Source organism: Phalangium opilio, unplaced genomic scaffold, assembly GCF_054372755.1.
Source record: "Phalangium opilio isolate 3A_F unplaced genomic scaffold, DU_Popi_V2 ptg000032l_1, whole genome shotgun sequence".
Taxonomy (NCBI): Eukaryota; Metazoa; Arthropoda; class Arachnida; order Opiliones; family Phalangiidae; genus Phalangium; species Phalangium opilio.
This window is the reverse complement of record NW_028324159.1, coordinates 7,167,732-7,182,586: the sequence shown is the minus strand read 5'-3', so window position 1 is coordinate 7,182,586 and position 14,855 is coordinate 7,167,732. Positions and strand designations below refer to the sequence as shown.

The 14,855-nt window shown below is 44.7% G+C and overlaps 29 non-coding genes across 29 annotated transcripts; all 29 read left to right on the top strand.

Moving 5' to 3' along the window:
* The first annotated feature begins 982 nt into the window (after positions 1–982).
* On the top strand, positions 983–1,055 carry TRNAI-GAU (transfer RNA isoleucine (anticodon GAU)). The gene has a single exon. It is a non-coding gene; the product is annotated as a tRNA-Ile (tRNA).
* An 805-nt stretch (positions 1,056–1,860) lies between these two features.
* On the top strand, positions 1,861–1,933 carry TRNAI-GAU (transfer RNA isoleucine (anticodon GAU)). Its single transcript has one exon. It is a non-coding gene; the product is annotated as a tRNA-Ile (tRNA).
* A 659-nt stretch (positions 1,934–2,592) lies between these two features.
* Positions 2,593–2,665, top strand: TRNAS-GCU (transfer RNA serine (anticodon GCU)). The gene has a single exon. It is a non-coding gene; the product is annotated as a tRNA-Ser (tRNA).
* A 952-nt stretch (positions 2,666–3,617) lies between these two features.
* Positions 3,618–3,690, top strand: TRNAS-GCU (transfer RNA serine (anticodon GCU)). Its single transcript has one exon. It is a non-coding gene; the product is annotated as a tRNA-Ser (tRNA).
* A 1,098-nt stretch (positions 3,691–4,788) lies between these two features.
* On the top strand, positions 4,789–4,861 carry TRNAI-GAU (transfer RNA isoleucine (anticodon GAU)). Its single transcript has one exon. It is a non-coding gene; the product is annotated as a tRNA-Ile (tRNA).
* Positions 4,862–5,082: 221 nt separating this feature from the next.
* On the top strand, positions 5,083–5,155 carry TRNAI-GAU (transfer RNA isoleucine (anticodon GAU)). The gene has a single exon. It is a non-coding gene; the product is annotated as a tRNA-Ile (tRNA).
* A 1,100-nt stretch (positions 5,156–6,255) lies between these two features.
* On the top strand, positions 6,256–6,328 carry TRNAI-GAU (transfer RNA isoleucine (anticodon GAU)). The gene has a single exon. It is a non-coding gene; the product is annotated as a tRNA-Ile (tRNA).
* Positions 6,329–6,401: 73 nt separating this feature from the next.
* Positions 6,402–6,474, top strand: TRNAI-GAU (transfer RNA isoleucine (anticodon GAU)). The gene has a single exon. It is a non-coding gene; the product is annotated as a tRNA-Ile (tRNA).
* Positions 6,475–6,548: 74 nt separating this feature from the next.
* On the top strand, positions 6,549–6,621 carry TRNAI-GAU (transfer RNA isoleucine (anticodon GAU)). Its single transcript has one exon. It is a non-coding gene; the product is annotated as a tRNA-Ile (tRNA).
* Positions 6,622–6,841: 220 nt separating this feature from the next.
* TRNAI-GAU (transfer RNA isoleucine (anticodon GAU)) lies at positions 6,842–6,914 on the top strand. The gene has a single exon. It is a non-coding gene; the product is annotated as a tRNA-Ile (tRNA).
* Positions 6,915–6,988: 74 nt separating this feature from the next.
* TRNAI-GAU (transfer RNA isoleucine (anticodon GAU)) lies at positions 6,989–7,061 on the top strand. The gene has a single exon. It is a non-coding gene; the product is annotated as a tRNA-Ile (tRNA).
* Positions 7,062–7,280: 219 nt separating this feature from the next.
* On the top strand, positions 7,281–7,353 carry TRNAI-GAU (transfer RNA isoleucine (anticodon GAU)). Its single transcript has one exon. It is a non-coding gene; the product is annotated as a tRNA-Ile (tRNA).
* A 661-nt stretch (positions 7,354–8,014) lies between these two features.
* On the top strand, positions 8,015–8,087 carry TRNAI-GAU (transfer RNA isoleucine (anticodon GAU)). Its single transcript has one exon. It is a non-coding gene; the product is annotated as a tRNA-Ile (tRNA).
* A 220-nt stretch (positions 8,088–8,307) lies between these two features.
* Positions 8,308–8,380, top strand: TRNAI-GAU (transfer RNA isoleucine (anticodon GAU)). Its single transcript has one exon. It is a non-coding gene; the product is annotated as a tRNA-Ile (tRNA).
* Positions 8,381–8,454: 74 nt separating this feature from the next.
* On the top strand, positions 8,455–8,527 carry TRNAI-GAU (transfer RNA isoleucine (anticodon GAU)). The gene has a single exon. It is a non-coding gene; the product is annotated as a tRNA-Ile (tRNA).
* Positions 8,528–9,332: 805 nt separating this feature from the next.
* Positions 9,333–9,405, top strand: TRNAI-GAU (transfer RNA isoleucine (anticodon GAU)). The gene has a single exon. It is a non-coding gene; the product is annotated as a tRNA-Ile (tRNA).
* Positions 9,406–9,918: 513 nt separating this feature from the next.
* Positions 9,919–9,991, top strand: TRNAI-GAU (transfer RNA isoleucine (anticodon GAU)). Its single transcript has one exon. It is a non-coding gene; the product is annotated as a tRNA-Ile (tRNA).
* Positions 9,992–10,065: 74 nt separating this feature from the next.
* Positions 10,066–10,138, top strand: TRNAI-GAU (transfer RNA isoleucine (anticodon GAU)). Its single transcript has one exon. It is a non-coding gene; the product is annotated as a tRNA-Ile (tRNA).
* Positions 10,139–11,238: 1,100 nt separating this feature from the next.
* Positions 11,239–11,311, top strand: TRNAI-GAU (transfer RNA isoleucine (anticodon GAU)). The gene has a single exon. It is a non-coding gene; the product is annotated as a tRNA-Ile (tRNA).
* A 73-nt stretch (positions 11,312–11,384) lies between these two features.
* Positions 11,385–11,457, top strand: TRNAI-GAU (transfer RNA isoleucine (anticodon GAU)). The gene has a single exon. It is a non-coding gene; the product is annotated as a tRNA-Ile (tRNA).
* Positions 11,458–11,531: 74 nt separating this feature from the next.
* TRNAI-GAU (transfer RNA isoleucine (anticodon GAU)) lies at positions 11,532–11,604 on the top strand. Its single transcript has one exon. It is a non-coding gene; the product is annotated as a tRNA-Ile (tRNA).
* A 220-nt stretch (positions 11,605–11,824) lies between these two features.
* TRNAI-GAU (transfer RNA isoleucine (anticodon GAU)) lies at positions 11,825–11,897 on the top strand. The gene has a single exon. It is a non-coding gene; the product is annotated as a tRNA-Ile (tRNA).
* A 74-nt stretch (positions 11,898–11,971) lies between these two features.
* On the top strand, positions 11,972–12,044 carry TRNAI-GAU (transfer RNA isoleucine (anticodon GAU)). The gene has a single exon. It is a non-coding gene; the product is annotated as a tRNA-Ile (tRNA).
* A 219-nt stretch (positions 12,045–12,263) lies between these two features.
* TRNAI-GAU (transfer RNA isoleucine (anticodon GAU)) lies at positions 12,264–12,336 on the top strand. Its single transcript has one exon. It is a non-coding gene; the product is annotated as a tRNA-Ile (tRNA).
* Positions 12,337–12,997: 661 nt separating this feature from the next.
* On the top strand, positions 12,998–13,070 carry TRNAI-GAU (transfer RNA isoleucine (anticodon GAU)). Its single transcript has one exon. It is a non-coding gene; the product is annotated as a tRNA-Ile (tRNA).
* A 220-nt stretch (positions 13,071–13,290) lies between these two features.
* Positions 13,291–13,363, top strand: TRNAI-GAU (transfer RNA isoleucine (anticodon GAU)). Its single transcript has one exon. It is a non-coding gene; the product is annotated as a tRNA-Ile (tRNA).
* A 74-nt stretch (positions 13,364–13,437) lies between these two features.
* Positions 13,438–13,510, top strand: TRNAI-GAU (transfer RNA isoleucine (anticodon GAU)). The gene has a single exon. It is a non-coding gene; the product is annotated as a tRNA-Ile (tRNA).
* Positions 13,511–14,315: 805 nt separating this feature from the next.
* TRNAI-GAU (transfer RNA isoleucine (anticodon GAU)) lies at positions 14,316–14,388 on the top strand. Its single transcript has one exon. It is a non-coding gene; the product is annotated as a tRNA-Ile (tRNA).
* A 220-nt stretch (positions 14,389–14,608) lies between these two features.
* Positions 14,609–14,681, top strand: TRNAI-GAU (transfer RNA isoleucine (anticodon GAU)). The gene has a single exon. It is a non-coding gene; the product is annotated as a tRNA-Ile (tRNA).
* Positions 14,682–14,855: the final 174 nt, after the last annotated feature.

Here is a 14,855-nt window from a genome sequence, read left to right as displayed (position 1 = left end):
AAGGTTGGTGGTTCAACGCCACCCGGGAGCGATGTTTTGAAGTCTTAAAAGTAACGTTAAAAGGAAATATTTTTCCACAATACTTGCAGACCATTGTTGCTTAAGCTTCCGTGGTGCAATGGTTAGCACGTTCGGCTGTTAACCGAAAGGTTGGTGGTTCGAGCCCAACCGGGAGCGTTGTTTTGAAGTCTTAGAAGTAACGTAAAAACGAAATATTTTTCCACAATACTTGACGATCATTCTTTGTCTAAGCTTCCGTGGCGCAATGGCTAGCGCGTTCGGCTGTTAACCGAAAGGATGGTGGTTCAGGCCAACCCGGGAGCGTTGTTTTGAAGTCTGAAAAGTAACGTTAAAAGGAAATACTTTTCCACAATACTTGAAGACCATTCTTGCTTAAGCTTCCGTGGCGCAATGGTTAGCGCGTTCGGCTGTTATCCGAAAGGTTGGTGGTTCGAGCCCAACCGGGAGCGTTGTTTTGAAGTTTTATAAGTAACGTAAAAAGGAAATATTTTTCCACAATACTTAAAGATCATTCTCTGCCTAAGCTTCCGTGGCGCAAACGTCTGCGCGTTCGGCTGTTAACCGTAAAGTTGGTGGTTCGAGCCCACCTTGGAGCTTTGTTTCGAAGTCTTAGAAAAAACGTAAAACGTCATATTCTTTCAAAATACTTGACGATCATTTTTTGCTAAGCTTCCAAGGCGCAATGGTAAGCGCATTAGGCTGTTAACCGTAAGGTTGGTGCTTCGAGCCCACCCGGGAGCGTTGTTTTGAAGTCTTAGAAGTAACGTTAAAAGGAAATATTTTTTCACAATACTTGAAGATCGTTCTTTACCTAAGCTTCCGTGGCGCAATGGTTAGCGCGTTCGGCTGTTAACCGAAAGTTGGTGGTTCGAGCCCACCCGGGAGCGTTGTTTTGAAGTTTTAGAAGTAACGTAAAAAGGAAATATTTTTCCACAATACTTGATGATAATTCTTTGCCTAAGCTTCCGTGGCGCGGTGGTTAGCGCGTTCGGCTGATAACCGAAAGGTTGGTGGTTCGAGCCCACGCGGGAGCGTTGTTTTGAAGTCTTAGAAGTAACGTAAAAAGGAAATATTTTTCCACAGTACTTGAAGATCATTCTTTGCCTAAGCTTCCGTGGCGCAATGGTTAGCGTGTTCGGCTGTTAACCGAAAGGATGGTGGTTCAGGCCAACCCGGGAGCGTTGTTTTGAAGTCTGAAAAGTAACGTTAAAAGGAAATACTTTTCCACAATACTTGAAGACCATTCTTGCTTAAGCTTCCGTGGCGCAATGGTTAGCGCGTTCGGCTGTTATCCGAAAGGTTGGTGGTTCGAGCCCAACCGGGAGCGTTGTTTTGAAGTTTTATAAGTAACGTAAAAAGGAAATATTTTTCCACAATACTTAAAGATCATTCTCTGCCTAAGCTTCCGTGGCGCAAACGTCTGCGCGTTCGGCTGTTAACCGTAAAGTTGGTGGTTCGAGCACACCTTGGAGCTTTGTTTCGAAGTCTTAGAAAAAACGTAAAGCGTCATATTCTTTCAAAATACTTAACGATCATTTTTTGCTAAGCTTCCAAGGCGCAATGGTAAGCGCATTAGGCTGTTAACCGTAAGGTTGGTGCTTCGAGCCCACCCGGGAGCGTTGTTTTGAAGTCTTAGAAGTAACGTTAAAAGGAAATATTTTTTCACAATACTTGAAGATCGTTCTTAACCTAAGCTTCCGTGGCGCAATGGTTAGCGCGTTTGGCTGTTAACCGAAAGTTGGTGGTTCGAGCCCACCCGGGAGCGTTGTTTTGAAGTTTTAGAAGTAACGTAAAAAGGAAATATTTTTCCACAATACTCTATGATAATTCTTTGCCTAAGCTTCCGTGGCGCGGTGGTTAGCGCGTTCGGCTGATAACCGAAAGGTTGGTGGTTCGAGCCCACGCGGGAGCGTTGTTTTGAAGTCTTAGAAGTAACGTAAAAAGGAAATATTTTTCCACAGTACTTGACGATCATTCTTTGCCTAAGCTTCCGTGGCGCAATGGTTAGCGTGTTCGGCTTTTAACCGAAAGGATGGTGGTTCAGGCCAACCCGGGAGCGTTGTTTTGAAGTCTGAAAAGTAACGTTAAAAGGAAATACTTTTCCACAATACTTGAAGACCATTCTTGCTTAAGCTTCCGTGGCGCAATGGTTAGCGCGTTCGGCTGTTATCCGAAAGGTTGGTGGTTCGAGCCCAACCGGGAGCGTTGTTTTGAAGTTTTATAAGTAACGTAAAAAGGAAATATTTTTCCACAATACTTAAAGATCATTCTCTGCCTAAGCTTCCGTGGCGCAAACGTCTGCGCGTTCGGCTGTTAACCGTAAAGTTGGTGGTTCGAGCACACCTTGGAGCTTTGTTTCGAAGTCTTAGAAAAAACGTAAAGCGTCATATTCTTTCAAAATACTTAACGATCATTTTTTGCTAAGCTTCCAAGGCGCAATGGTAAGCGCATTAGGCTGTTAACCGTAAGGTTGGTGCTTCGAGCCCACCCGGGAGCGTTGTTTTGAAGTCTTAGAAGTAACGTAAAAAGGAAATATTTTTTCACAATACTTGAAGATCGTTCTTTGCCTAAGCTTCCGTGGCGCAATGGTGAGCGCGTTCGGCTGCTAACCGAAAGGTTGTTGGCTCGAGCCCACTCGGGAGCGTTGTTTTGAAGTCTTAGAAGTAACGTGAAAAGGAAATATTTTTCCACAATACTTGAAGATCATTCTTTGCCTAAGCTTCCGTGGCGCAATGGTTAGCGCGTTCGGCTGTTAACCGAAAGGTTGGTGGTTCAACGCCACCCGGGAGCGATGTTTTGAAGTCTTAAAAGTAACGTTAAAAGGAAATATTTTTCCACAATACTTGCAGACCATTGTTGCTTAAGCTTCCGTGGTGCAATGGTTAGCACGTTCGGCTGTTAACCGAAAGGTTGGTGGTTCGAGCCCAACCGGGAGCGTTGTTTTGAAGTCTTAGAAGTAACGTAAAAACGAAATATTTTTCCACAATACTTGACGATCATTCTTTGTCTAAGCTTCCGTGGCGCAATGGCTAGCGCGTTCGGCTGTTAACCGAAAGGATGGTGGTTCAGGCCAACCCGGGAGCGTTGTTTTGAAGTCTGAAAAGTAACGTTAAAAGGAAATACTTTTCCACAATACTTGAAGACCATTCTTGCTTAAGCTTCCGTGGCGCAATGGTTAGCGCGTTCGGCTGTTATCCGAAAGGTTGGTGGTTCGAGCCCAACCGGGAGCGTTGTTTTGAAGTTTTATAAGTAACGTAAAAAGGAAATATTTTTCCACAATACTTAAAGATCATTCTCTGCCTAAGCTTCCGTGGCGCAAACGTCTGCGCGTTCGGCTGTTAACCGTAAAGTTGGTGGTTCGAGCCCACCTTGGAGCTTTGTTTCGAAGTCTTAGAAAAAACGTAAAACGTCATATTCTTTCAAAATACTTGACGATCATTTTTTGCTAAGCTTCCAAGGCGCAATGGTAAGCGCATTAGGCTGTTAACCGTAAGGTTGGTGCTTCGAGCCCACCCGGGAGCGTTGTTTTGAAGTCTTAGAAGTAACGTAAAAAGGAAATATTTTTTCACAATACTTGAAGATCGTTCTTTGCCTAAGCTTCCGTGGCGCAATGGTGAGCGCGTTCGGCTGCTAACCGAAAGGTTGTTGGCTCGAGCCCACTCGGGAGCGTTGTTTTGAAGTCTTAGAAGTAACGTGAAAAGGAAATATTTTTCCACAATACTTGAAGATCATTCTTTGCCTAAGCTTCCGTGGCGCAATGGTTAGCGCGTTCGGCTGTTAACCGAAAGGTTGGTGGTTCAACGCCACCCGGGAGCGATGTTTTGAAGTCTTAAAAGTAACGTTAAAAGGAAATATTTTTCCACAATACTTGCAGACCATTGTTGCTTAAGCTTCCGTGGTGCAATGGTTAGCACGTTCGGCTGTTAACCGAAAGGTTGGTGGTTCGAGCCCAACCGGGAGCGTTGTTTTGAAGTCTTAGAAGTAACGTAAAAACGAAATATTTTTCCACAATACTTGACGATCATTCTTTGTCTAAGCTTCCGTGGCGCAATGGCTAGCGCGTTCGGCTGTTAACCGAAAGGATGGTGGTTCAGGCCAACCCGGGAGCGTTGTTTTGAAGTCTGAAAAGTAACGTTAAAAGGAAATACTTTTCCACAATACTTGAAGACCATTCTTGCTTAAGCTTCCGTGGCGCAATGGTTAGCGCGTTCGGCTGTTATCCGAAAGGTTGGTGGTTCGAGCCCAACCGGGAGCGTTGTTTTGAAGTTTTATAAGTAACGTAAAAAGGAAATATTTTTCCACAATACTTAAAGATCATTCTCTGCCTAAGCTTCCGTGGCGCAAACGTCTGCGCGTTCGGCTGTTAACCGTAAAGTTGGTGGTTCGAGCCCACCTTGGAGCTTTGTTTCGAAGTCTTAGAAAAAACGTAAAACGTCATATTCTTTCAAAATACTTGACGATCATTTTTTGCTAAGCTTCCAAGGCGCAATGGTAAGCGCATTAGGCTGTTAACCGTAAGGTTGGTGCTTCGAGCCCACCCGGGAGCGTTGTTTTGAAGTCTTAGAAGTAACGTTAAAAGGAAATATTTTTTCACAATACTTGAAGATCGTTCTTTACCTAAGCTTCCGTGGCGCAATGGTTAGCGCGTTCGGCTGTTAACCGAAAGTTGGTGGTTCGAGCCCACCCGGGAGCGTTGTTTTGAAGTTTTAGAAGTAACGTAAAAAGGAAATATTTTTCCACAATACTTGATGATAATTCTTTGCCTAAGCTTCCGTGGCGCGGTGGTTAGCGCGTTCGGCTGATAACCGAAAGGTTGGTGGTTCGAGCCCACGCGGGAGCGTTGTTTTGAAGTCTTAGAAGTAACGTAAAAAGGAAATATTTTTCCACAGTACTTGAAGATCATTCTTTGCCTAAGCTTCCGTGGCGCAATGGTTAGCGTGTTCGGCTGTTAACCGAAAGGATGGTGGTTCAGGCCATCCCGGGAGCGTTGTTTTGAAGTCTTAAAAGTAACGTTAAAAGGAAATATTTTTCCACAATACTTGATGATAATTATTTGCCTAAGCTTCCGTGGCGCGGTGGTTAGCGCGTTCGGCTGATAACCGAAAGGTTGGTGGTTCGAGCCCACGCGGGAGCGTTGTTTTGAAGTTTTAGAAGTAAGGTAAAAAGGAAATATTTTTCCACAGTACTTGACGATCATTATTTGCCTAAGCTTCCGTGGCGCAATGGTTAGCGTGTTCGGCTGTTAACTGAAAGGATGGTAGTTCAGGCCAACCAGGGAGCGTTGTTTTGAAGTCTTAGAAGTAACGTAAAAAGGAAATATTTTTCCACAGTACTTGAAGATCATTCTTTGCCTAAGCTTCCGTGGCGCAATGGTTAGCGTGTTCGGCTGTTAACCGAAAGGATGGTGGTTCAGGCCAACCCGGGAGCGTTGTTTTGAAGTCTTAAAAGTAACGTTAAAAGGAAATACTTTTCCACAATACTTGAAGACCATTCTTGCTTAAGCTTCCGTGGCGCAATGGTTAGCGCGTTCGGCTGTTAACCGAAAGGTTGGTGGTTCGAGCCCAACCGGGAGCGTTGTTTTGAAGTTTTAGAAGTAACGTAAAAAGGAAATATTTTTCCACAATACTTAAAGATCGTTCTCTGCCTAAGCGTCCGTGGCGCAAACGTTAGCGCGTTCGGCTGTTAACCGTAAGGTTGGTGGTTCGAGCCCACCTTGGAGCTTTGTTTCGAAGTCTTAGAAAAAACGTAAAAACGTCATATTCTTTCAAAATACTTGACGATTATTTTTTGCTAAGCTTCCAAGGCGCAATGGTAAGCGCATTAGGCTGTTAACCGTAAGGTTGGTGCTTCGAGCCCACACGGGAGCGTTGTTTTGAAGTCTTGGAAGTAACGTAAAAAGGAAATATTTTTCCACAATACTTGACGATCATTCTTTGACTAAGCTTCCGTGGCGCAATGGCTAGCGCGTTCGGCTGTTAACCGAAAGGTTGGTGGTTCGAGCCCCCCCGGGTGCGTTGTTTTGAAGTCTTAGAAGTAACGTAAAAGGAAATATTTTTCCACAATACTTGACGATAATTCTTTGCCTATGTTTCCGTGGCGCAATGGTTAGCGCGTTCGGCTGTTAACCGAAAGGTTGGTGGTTCGAGACCACCCGGGAGCGTTGTTTTGAAGTCTTGGAAGTAACGTAAAAAGGAAATATTTTTCCACAATACTTGATGATAATTATTTGCCTAAGCTTCCGTGGCGCGGTGGTTAGCGCGTTCGGCTGATAACCGAAAGGTTGGTGGTTCGAGCCCACGCGGGAGCGTTGTTTTGAAGTTTTAGAAGTAAGGTAAAAAGGAAATATTTTTCCACAATACTTGAAGACCATTCTTTCTTAAGATTCCGTGGCGCAAAGGTTAGCGCGTTCGGCTGATAACCGAAAGGTTGGTAGTTCGAGCCCACCCGGGAGCGTTGTTTTGAAGTCTTAGAAGTAACGTAAAAATGAAATATTTTTCCACAATACTTGACGATAATTCTTTGCCTAAGCTTCCGTGGCGCGGTGGTTAGCGCGTTCGGCTGATAACCGAAAGGTTGGTTGTTCGAGCCCAACCGGGAGCGTTGTTTTGAAGTCTTAGAAGTAACGTAAAAAGGAAATATTTTTCCACAATACTTGACGATGATCGTTTGCCTAAGCTTCCGTGGCGCAATGGCTAACGCGTTCGGCTGTTAACCGAAAGGATGGTGGTTCAGGCCAACCCGGGAGCGTTGTTTTGAAGTTTTAAAAGTAACGTTAAAAGGAAATATTTTTCCACAATATTTGAAGACCATTCTTTCTTAAGATTCCGTGGCGCAAAGGTTAGCGCGTTCGGCTGATAACCGAAAGGTTGATGGTTCGAGCCCACCCGGGAGCGTTGTTTTGAAGTCTTGGAAGTAACGTAAAAATGAAATATTTTTCCACAATACTTGACGATAATTCTTTGCCTAAGCTTCCGTGGCGCGGTGGTTAGCGCGTTCGGCTGATAACCGAAAGGTTGGTGGTTCGAGCCCAACCGGGAGCGTTGTTTTGTAGTCTTAGAAGTAACGTAAAAAGAAATATTTTTCCACAATACTTGAAGATGATCGTTTGCCTAAGCTTCCGTGGCGCAATGGCTAGCGCGTTCGGCTGTTAACCGAAAGGTTGGGGGTTCGAGCCCACCCATGTGCGTTGTTTTGAAGTCTTAGAAGTAACGTAAAAGGAAATATTTTTCCACAATACTTGACGATAATTCTTTGCCTATGTTTCCGTGGCGCAATGGTTAGCGCGTTCGGCTGATAACCGAAGGGTTGGTGGTTCGAGCCCACCCGGGAGCGTTGTTTTGAAGTCTTAAAAGTAACGTTAAAAGGAAATATTTTTCCACAATACTTGAAGACCATTCTTTCTTAAGCTTCCGTGGCGCAACGGTTAGCGCGTTCGGCTGTTAACCGAAAGGTTGGTGGTTCGAGCGCACACGGGAGCGTTGTTTTGAAGTCTTGGAAGTAACGTAAAAAGGAAATATTTTTCCACAATACTTGACGATCATTCTTTGTCTAAGCTTCCGTGGCGCAATGGCTAGCGCGTTCGGCTGTTAACCGAAAGGTTGGTGGTTCGAGCCCACTCGGCAGCGTTATTTTGAAGTTTTAGAAAAAACGTAAAAAGGAAATATTCTTTCACAATACTTGCAGGTCATTCTTTGCGTAAGATTCCTTGGCGCAAAGGTTAGCGCGTTCGGCTGTTAACCGAAAGGTTGGTGGTTCGAGCCCACACGGGAGCGTTGTTTTGAAGTCTTGGAAGTAACGTAAAAAGGAAATATTTTTCCACAATACTTGAAGATCATTCTTTGCCTAAGCTTCCGTGGCGCAATGGTTAGCGCGTTCGGCTGTTAACCGAAAGGTTGGTGGTTCGAGACCACCCGGGAGCGTTGTTTTGAAGTCTTGGAAGTAACGTAAAAAGGAAATATTTTTCCACAATACTTGATGATAATTATTTGTCTAAGCTTCCGTGGCGCGGTGGTTAGCGCGTTCGGCTGATAACCGAAAGGTTGGTGGTTCGAGCCCACGCGGGAGCGTTGTTTTGAAGTTTTAGAAGTAAGGTAAAAAGGAAATATTTTTCCACAGTACTTGACGATCATTCTTTGCCTAAGCTTCCGTGGCGCAATGGTTAGCGTGTTCGGCTGTTAACCGAAAGGATGGTGGTTCAGGCCAACCCGTGAGCGTTGTTTTGAAGTCTTAAAAGTAACGTTAAAAGGAAATATTTTTCCACAATACTTGAAGACCATTCTTGCCTATGTTTCCGTGGCGCAATGGTTAGCGCGTTCGGCTGATAACCGAAGGGTTGGTGGTTCGAGCCCACCCGGGAGCGTTGTTTTGAAGTCTTAAAAGTAACGTTAAAAGGAAATATTTTTCCGTAATACTTGAAGATGATCCTTTGCCTAAGCTTCCGTGGCGCGGTGGTTAGCGCGTTCGGCTGATAACCGAAAGGTTGGTGGTTCGAGCCCACGCGGGAGCGTTGTTTTGAAGTCTTAGAAGTAACGTAAAAAGGAAATATTTTTCCACAGTACTTGACGATCATTCTTTGCCTAAGCTTCCGTGGCGCAATGGTTAGCGTGTTCGGCTGTTAACCGAAAGGATGGTGGTTCAGGCCAACCCGGGAGCGTTGTTTTGAAGTCTGAAAAGTAACGTTAAAAGGAAATACTTTACCACAATACTTGAAGACCATTCTTGCTTAAGCTTCCGTGGCGCAATGGTTAGCGCGTTCGGCTGTTATCCGAAAGGTTGGTGGTTCGAGCCCAACCGGGAGCGTTGTTTTGAAGTTTTATAAGTAACGTAAAAAGGAAATATTTTTCCACAATACTTAAAGATCATTCTCTGCCTAAGCTTCCGTGGCGCAAACGTCTGCGCGTTCGGCTGTTAACCGTAAAGTTGGTGGTTCGAGCCCACCTTGGAGCTTTGTTTCGAAGTCTTAGAAAAAACGTAAAACGTCATATTCTTTCAAAATACTTGACGATCATTTTTTGCTAAGCTTCCAAGGCGCAATGGTAAGCGCATTAGGCTGTTAACCGTAAGGTTGGTGCTTCGAGCCCACACGGGAGCGTTGTTTTGAAGTCTTAGAAGTAACGTTAAAAGGAAATATTTTTTCACAATACTTGAAGATCGTTCTTTAACTAAGCTTCCGTGGCGCAATGGTTAGCGCGTTCGGCTGTTAACCGAAAGTTGGTGGTTCGAGCCCACCCGGGAGCGTTGTTTTGAAGTTTTAGAAGTAACGTAAAAAGGAAATATTTTTCCACAATACTTGATGATAATTCTTTGCTTAAGCTTCCGTGGCGCGGTGGTTAGCGCGTTCGGCTGATAACCGAAAGGTTGGTGGTTCGAGCCCACGCGGGAGCGTTGTTTTGAAGTCTTAGAAGTAACGTAAAAGGAAATATTTTTCCACAATACTTGACGATAATTCTTTGCCTATGTTTCCGTGGCGCAATGGTTAGCGCGTTCGGCTGTTAACCGAAAGGTTGGTGGTTCGAGACCACCCGGGAGCGTTGTTTTGAAGTCTTGGAAGTAACGTAAAAAGGAAATATTTTTCCACAATACTTGAAGATCATTCTTTGCCTAAGCTTCCGTGGCGCAATGGTTAGCGCGTTCGGCTGTTAACCGAAAGGTTGGTGGTTCGAGCCCAACCGGGAGCGTTGTTTTGAAGTCTTAGAAGTAACGTAAAAAGGAAATATTTTTCCACAATACTTGACGATGATCGTTTGCCTAAGCTTCCGTGGCGCAATGGCTAGCGCGTTCGGCTGTTAACCGAAAGGATGGTGGTTCAGGCCAACCCGGGAGCGTTGTTTTGAAGTTTTAAAAGTAACGTTAAAAGGAAATATTTTTCCACAATATTTGAAGACCATTCTTTCTTAAGATTCCGTGGCGCAAAGGTTAGCGCGTTCGGCTGATAACCGAAAGGTTGATGGTTCGAGCCCACCCGGGAGCGTTGTTTTGAAGTCTTGGAAGTAACGTAAAAATGAAATATTTTTCCACAATACTTGACGATAATTCTTTGCCTAAGCTTCCGTGGCGCGGTGGTTAGCGCGTTCGGCTGATAACCGAAAGGTTGGTGGTTCGAGCCCAACCGGGAGCGTTGTTTTGTAGTCTTAGAAGTAAGGTAAAAAGGAAATATTTTTCCACAGTACTTGACGATCATTATTTGCCTAAGCTTCCGTGGCGCAATGGTTAGCGTGTTCGGCTGTTAACTGAAAGGATGGTAGTTCAGGCCAACCAGGGAGCGTTGTTTTGAAGTCTTAGAAGTAACGTAAAAAGGAAATATTTTTCCACAGTACTTGAAGATCATTCTTTGCCTAAGCTTCCGTGGCGCAATGGTTAGCGTGTTCGGCTGTTAACCGAAAGGATGGTGGTTCAGGCCAACCCGGGAGCGTTGTTTTGAAGTCTTAAAAGTAACGTTAAAAGGAAATACTTTTCCACAATACTTGAAGACCATTCTTGCTTAAGCTTCCGTGGCGCAATGGTTAGCGCGTTCGGCTGTTAACCGAAAGGTTGGTGGTTCGAGCCCAACCGGGAGCGTTGTTTTGAAGTTTTAGAAGTAACGTAAAAAGGAAATATTTTTCCACAATACTTAAAGATCGTTCTCTGCCTAAGCGTCCGTGGCGCAAACGTTAGCGCGTTCGGCTGTTAACCGTAAGGTTGGTGGTTCGAGCCCACCTTGGAGCTTTGTTTCGAAGTCTTAGAAAAAACGTAAAAACGTCATATTCTTTCAAAATACTTGACGATTATTTTTTGCTAAGCTTCCAAGGCGCAATGGTAAGCGCATTAGGCTGTTAACCGTAAGGTTGGTGCTTCGAGCCCACACGGGAGCGTTGTTTTGAAGTCTTGGAAGTAACGTAAAAAGGAAATATTTTTCCACAATACTTGACGATCATTCTTTGACTAAGCTTCCGTGGCGCAATGGCTAGCGCGTTCGGCTGTTAACCGAAAGGTTGGTGGTTCGAGCCCCCCCGGGTGCGTTGTTTTGAAGTCTTAGAAGTAACGTAAAAGGAAATATTTTTCCACAATACTTGACGATAATTCTTTGCCTATGTTTCCGTGGCGCAATGGTTAGCGCGTTCGGCTGTTAACCGAAAGGTTGGTGGTTCGAGACCACCCGGGAGCGTTGTTTTGAAGTCTTGGAAGTAACGTAAAAAGGAAATATTTTTCCACAATACTTGATGATAATTATTTGCCTAAGCTTCCGTGGCGCGGTGGTTAGCGCGTTCGGCTGATAACCGAAAGGTTGGTGGTTCGAGCCCACGCGGGAGCGTTGTTTTGAAGTTTTAGAAGTAAGGTAAAAAGGAAATATTTTTCCACAATACTTGAAGACCATTCTTTCTTAAGATTCCGTGGCGCAAAGGTTAGCGCGTTCGGCTGATAACCGAAAGGTTGGTAGTTCGAGCCCACCCGGGAGCGTTGTTTTGAAGTCTTAGAAGTAACGTAAAAATGAAATATTTTTCCACAATACTTGACGATAATTCTTTGCCTAAGCTTCCGTGGCGCGGTGGTTAGCGCGTTCGGCTGATAACCGAAAGGTTGGTTGTTCGAGCCCAACCGGGAGCGTTGTTTTGAAGTCTTAGAAGTAACGTAAAAAGGAAATATTTTTCCACAATACTTGACGATGATCGTTTGCCTAAGCTTCCGTGGCGCAATGGCTAACGCGTTCGGCTGTTAACCGAAAGGATGGTGGTTCAGGCCAACCCGGGAGCGTTGTTTTGAAGTTTTAAAAGTAACGTTAAAAGGAAATATTTTTCCACAATATTTGAAGACCATTCTTTCTTAAGATTCCGTGGCGCAAAGGTTAGCGCGTTCGGCTGATAACCGAAAGGTTGATGGTTCGAGCCCACCCGGGAGCGTTGTTTTGAAGTCTTGGAAGTAACGTAAAAATGAAATATTTTTCCACAATACTTGACGATAATTCTTTGCCTAAGCTTCCGTGGCGCGGTGGTTAGCGCGTTCGGCTGATAACCGAAAGGTTGGTGGTTCGAGCCCAACCGGGAGCGTTGTTTTGTAGTCTTAGAAGTAACGTAAAAAGAAATATTTTTCCACAATACTTGAAGATGATCGTTTGCCTAAGCTTCCGTGGCGCAATGGCTAGCGCGTTCGGCTGTTAACCGAAAGGTTGGGGGTTCGAGCCCACCCATGTGCGTTGTTTTGAAGTCTTAGAAGTAACGTAAAAGGAAATATTTTTCCACAATACTTGACGATAATTCTTTGCCTATGTTTCCGTGGCGCAATGGTTAGCGCGTTCGGCTGATAACCGAAGGGTTGGTGGTTCGAGCCCACCCGGGAGCGTTGTTTTGAAGTCTTAAAAGTAACGTTAAAAGGAAATATTTTTCCACAATACTTGAAGACCATTCTTTCTTAAGCTTCCGTGGCGCAACGGTTAGCGCGTTCGGCTGTTAACCGAAAGGTTGGTGGTTCGAGCGCACACGGGAGCGTTGTTTTGAAGTCTTGGAAGTAACGTAAAAAGGAAATATTTTTCCACAATACTTGACGATCATTCTTTGTCTAAGCTTCCGTGGCGCAATGGCTAGCGCGTTCGGCTGTTAACCGAAAGGTTGGTGGTTCGAGCCCACTCGGCAGCGTTATTTTGAAGTTTTAGAAAAAACGTAAAAAGGAAATATTCTTTCACAATACTTGCAGGTCATTCTTTGCGTAAGATTCCTTGGCGCAAAGGTTAGCGCGTTCGGCTGTTAACCGAAAGGTTGGTGGTTCGAGCCCACACGGGAGCGTTGTTTTGAAGTCTTGGAAGTAACGTAAAAAGGAAATATTTTTCCACAATACTTGAAGATCATTCTTTGCCTAAGCTTCCGTGGCGCAATGGTTAGCGCGTTCGGCTGTTAACCGAAAGGTTGGTGGTTCGAGACCACCCGGGAGCGTTGTTTTGAAGTCTTGGAAGTAACGTAAAAAGGAAATATTTTTCCACAATACTTGATGATAATTATTTGTCTAAGCTTCCGTGGCGCGGTGGTTAGCGCGTTCGGCTGATAACCGAAAGGTTGGTGGTTCGAGCCCACGCGGGAGCGTTGTTTTGAAGTTTTAGAAGTAAGGTAAAAAGGAAATATTTTTCCACAGTACTTGACGATCATTCTTTGCCTAAGCTTCCGTGGCGCAATGGTTAGCGTGTTCGGCTGTTAACCGAAAGGATGGTGGTTCAGGCCAACCCGTGAGCGTTGTTTTGAAGTCTTAAAAGTAACGTTAAAAGGAAATATTTTTCCACAATACTTGAAGACCATTCTTGCCTATGTTTCCGTGGCGCAATGGTTAGCGCGTTCGGCTGATAACCGAAGGGTTGGTGGTTCGAGCCCACCCGGGAGCGTTGTTTTGAAGTCTTAAAAGTAACGTTAAAAGGAAATATTTTTCCGTAATACTTGAAGATGATCCTTTGCCTAAGCTTCCGTGGCGCGGTGGTTAGCGCGTTCGGCTGATAACCGAAAGGTTGGTGGTTCGAGCCCACGCGGGAGCGTTGTTTTGAAGTCTTAGAAGTAACGTAAAAAGGAAATATTTTTCCACAGTACTTGACGATCATTCTTTGCCTAAGCTTCCGTGGCGCAATGGTTAGCGTGTTCGGCTGTTAACCGAAAGGATGGTGGTTCAGGCCAACCCGGGAGCGTTGTTTTGAAGTCTGAAAAGTAACGTTAAAAGGAAATACTTTACCACAATACTTGAAGACCATTCTTGCTTAAGCTTCCGTGGCGCAATGGTTAGCGCGTTCGGCTGTTATCCGAAAGGTTGGTGGTTCGAGCCCAACCGGGAGCGTTGTTTTGAAGTTTTATAAGTAACGTAAAAAGGAAATATTTTTCCACAATACTTAAAGATCATTCTCTGCCTAAGCTTCCGTGGCGCAAACGTCTGCGCGTTCGGCTGTTAACCGTAAAGTTGGTGGTTCGAGCCCACCTTGGAGCTTTGTTTCGAAGTCTTAGAAAAAACGTAAAACGTCATATTCTTTCAAAATACTTGACGATCATTTTTTGCTAAGCTTCCAAGGCGCAATGGTAAGCGCATTAGGCTGTTAACCGTAAGGTTGGTGCTTCGAGCCCACACGGGAGCGTTGTTTTGAAGTCTTAGAAGTAACGTTAAAAGGAAATATTTTTTCACAATACTTGAAGATCGTTCTTTAACTAAGCTTCCGTGGCGCAATGGTTAGCGCGTTCGGCTGTTAACCGAAAGTTGGTGGTTCGAGCCCACCCGGGAGCGTTGTTTTGAAGTTTTAGAAGTAACGTAAAAAGGAAATATTTTTCCACAATACTTGATGATAATTCTTTGCTTAAGCTTCCGTGGCGCGGTGGTTAGCGCGTTCGGCTGATAACCGAAAGGTTGGTGGTTCGAGCCCACGCGGGAGCGTTGTTTTGAAGTCTTAGAAGTAACGTAAAAGGAAATATTTTTCCACAATACTTGACGATAATTCTTTGCCTATGTTTCCGTGGCGCAATGGTTAGCGCGTTCGGCTGTTAACCGAAAGGTTGGTGGTTCGAGACCACCCGGGAGCGTTGTTTTGAAGTCTTGGAAGTAACGTAAAAAGGAAATATTTTTCCACAATACTTGATGATAATTATTTGTCTAAGCTTCCGTGGCGCGGTGGTTAGCGCGTTCGGCTGATAACCGAAAGGTTGGTGGTTCGAGCCCACGCGGGAGCTTTGTTTTGAAGTTTTAGAAGTAAGGTAAAAAGGAAATATTTTTCCACAGTACTTGACGATCATTCTTTGCCTAAGCTTCCGTGGCGCAATGGTTAGCGTGTTCGGCTGTTAACCGAAAGGATGGTGGTTCAGGCCAACCCGTGAGCGTTGTTTTGAAGTCTTAAAAGTAACGTT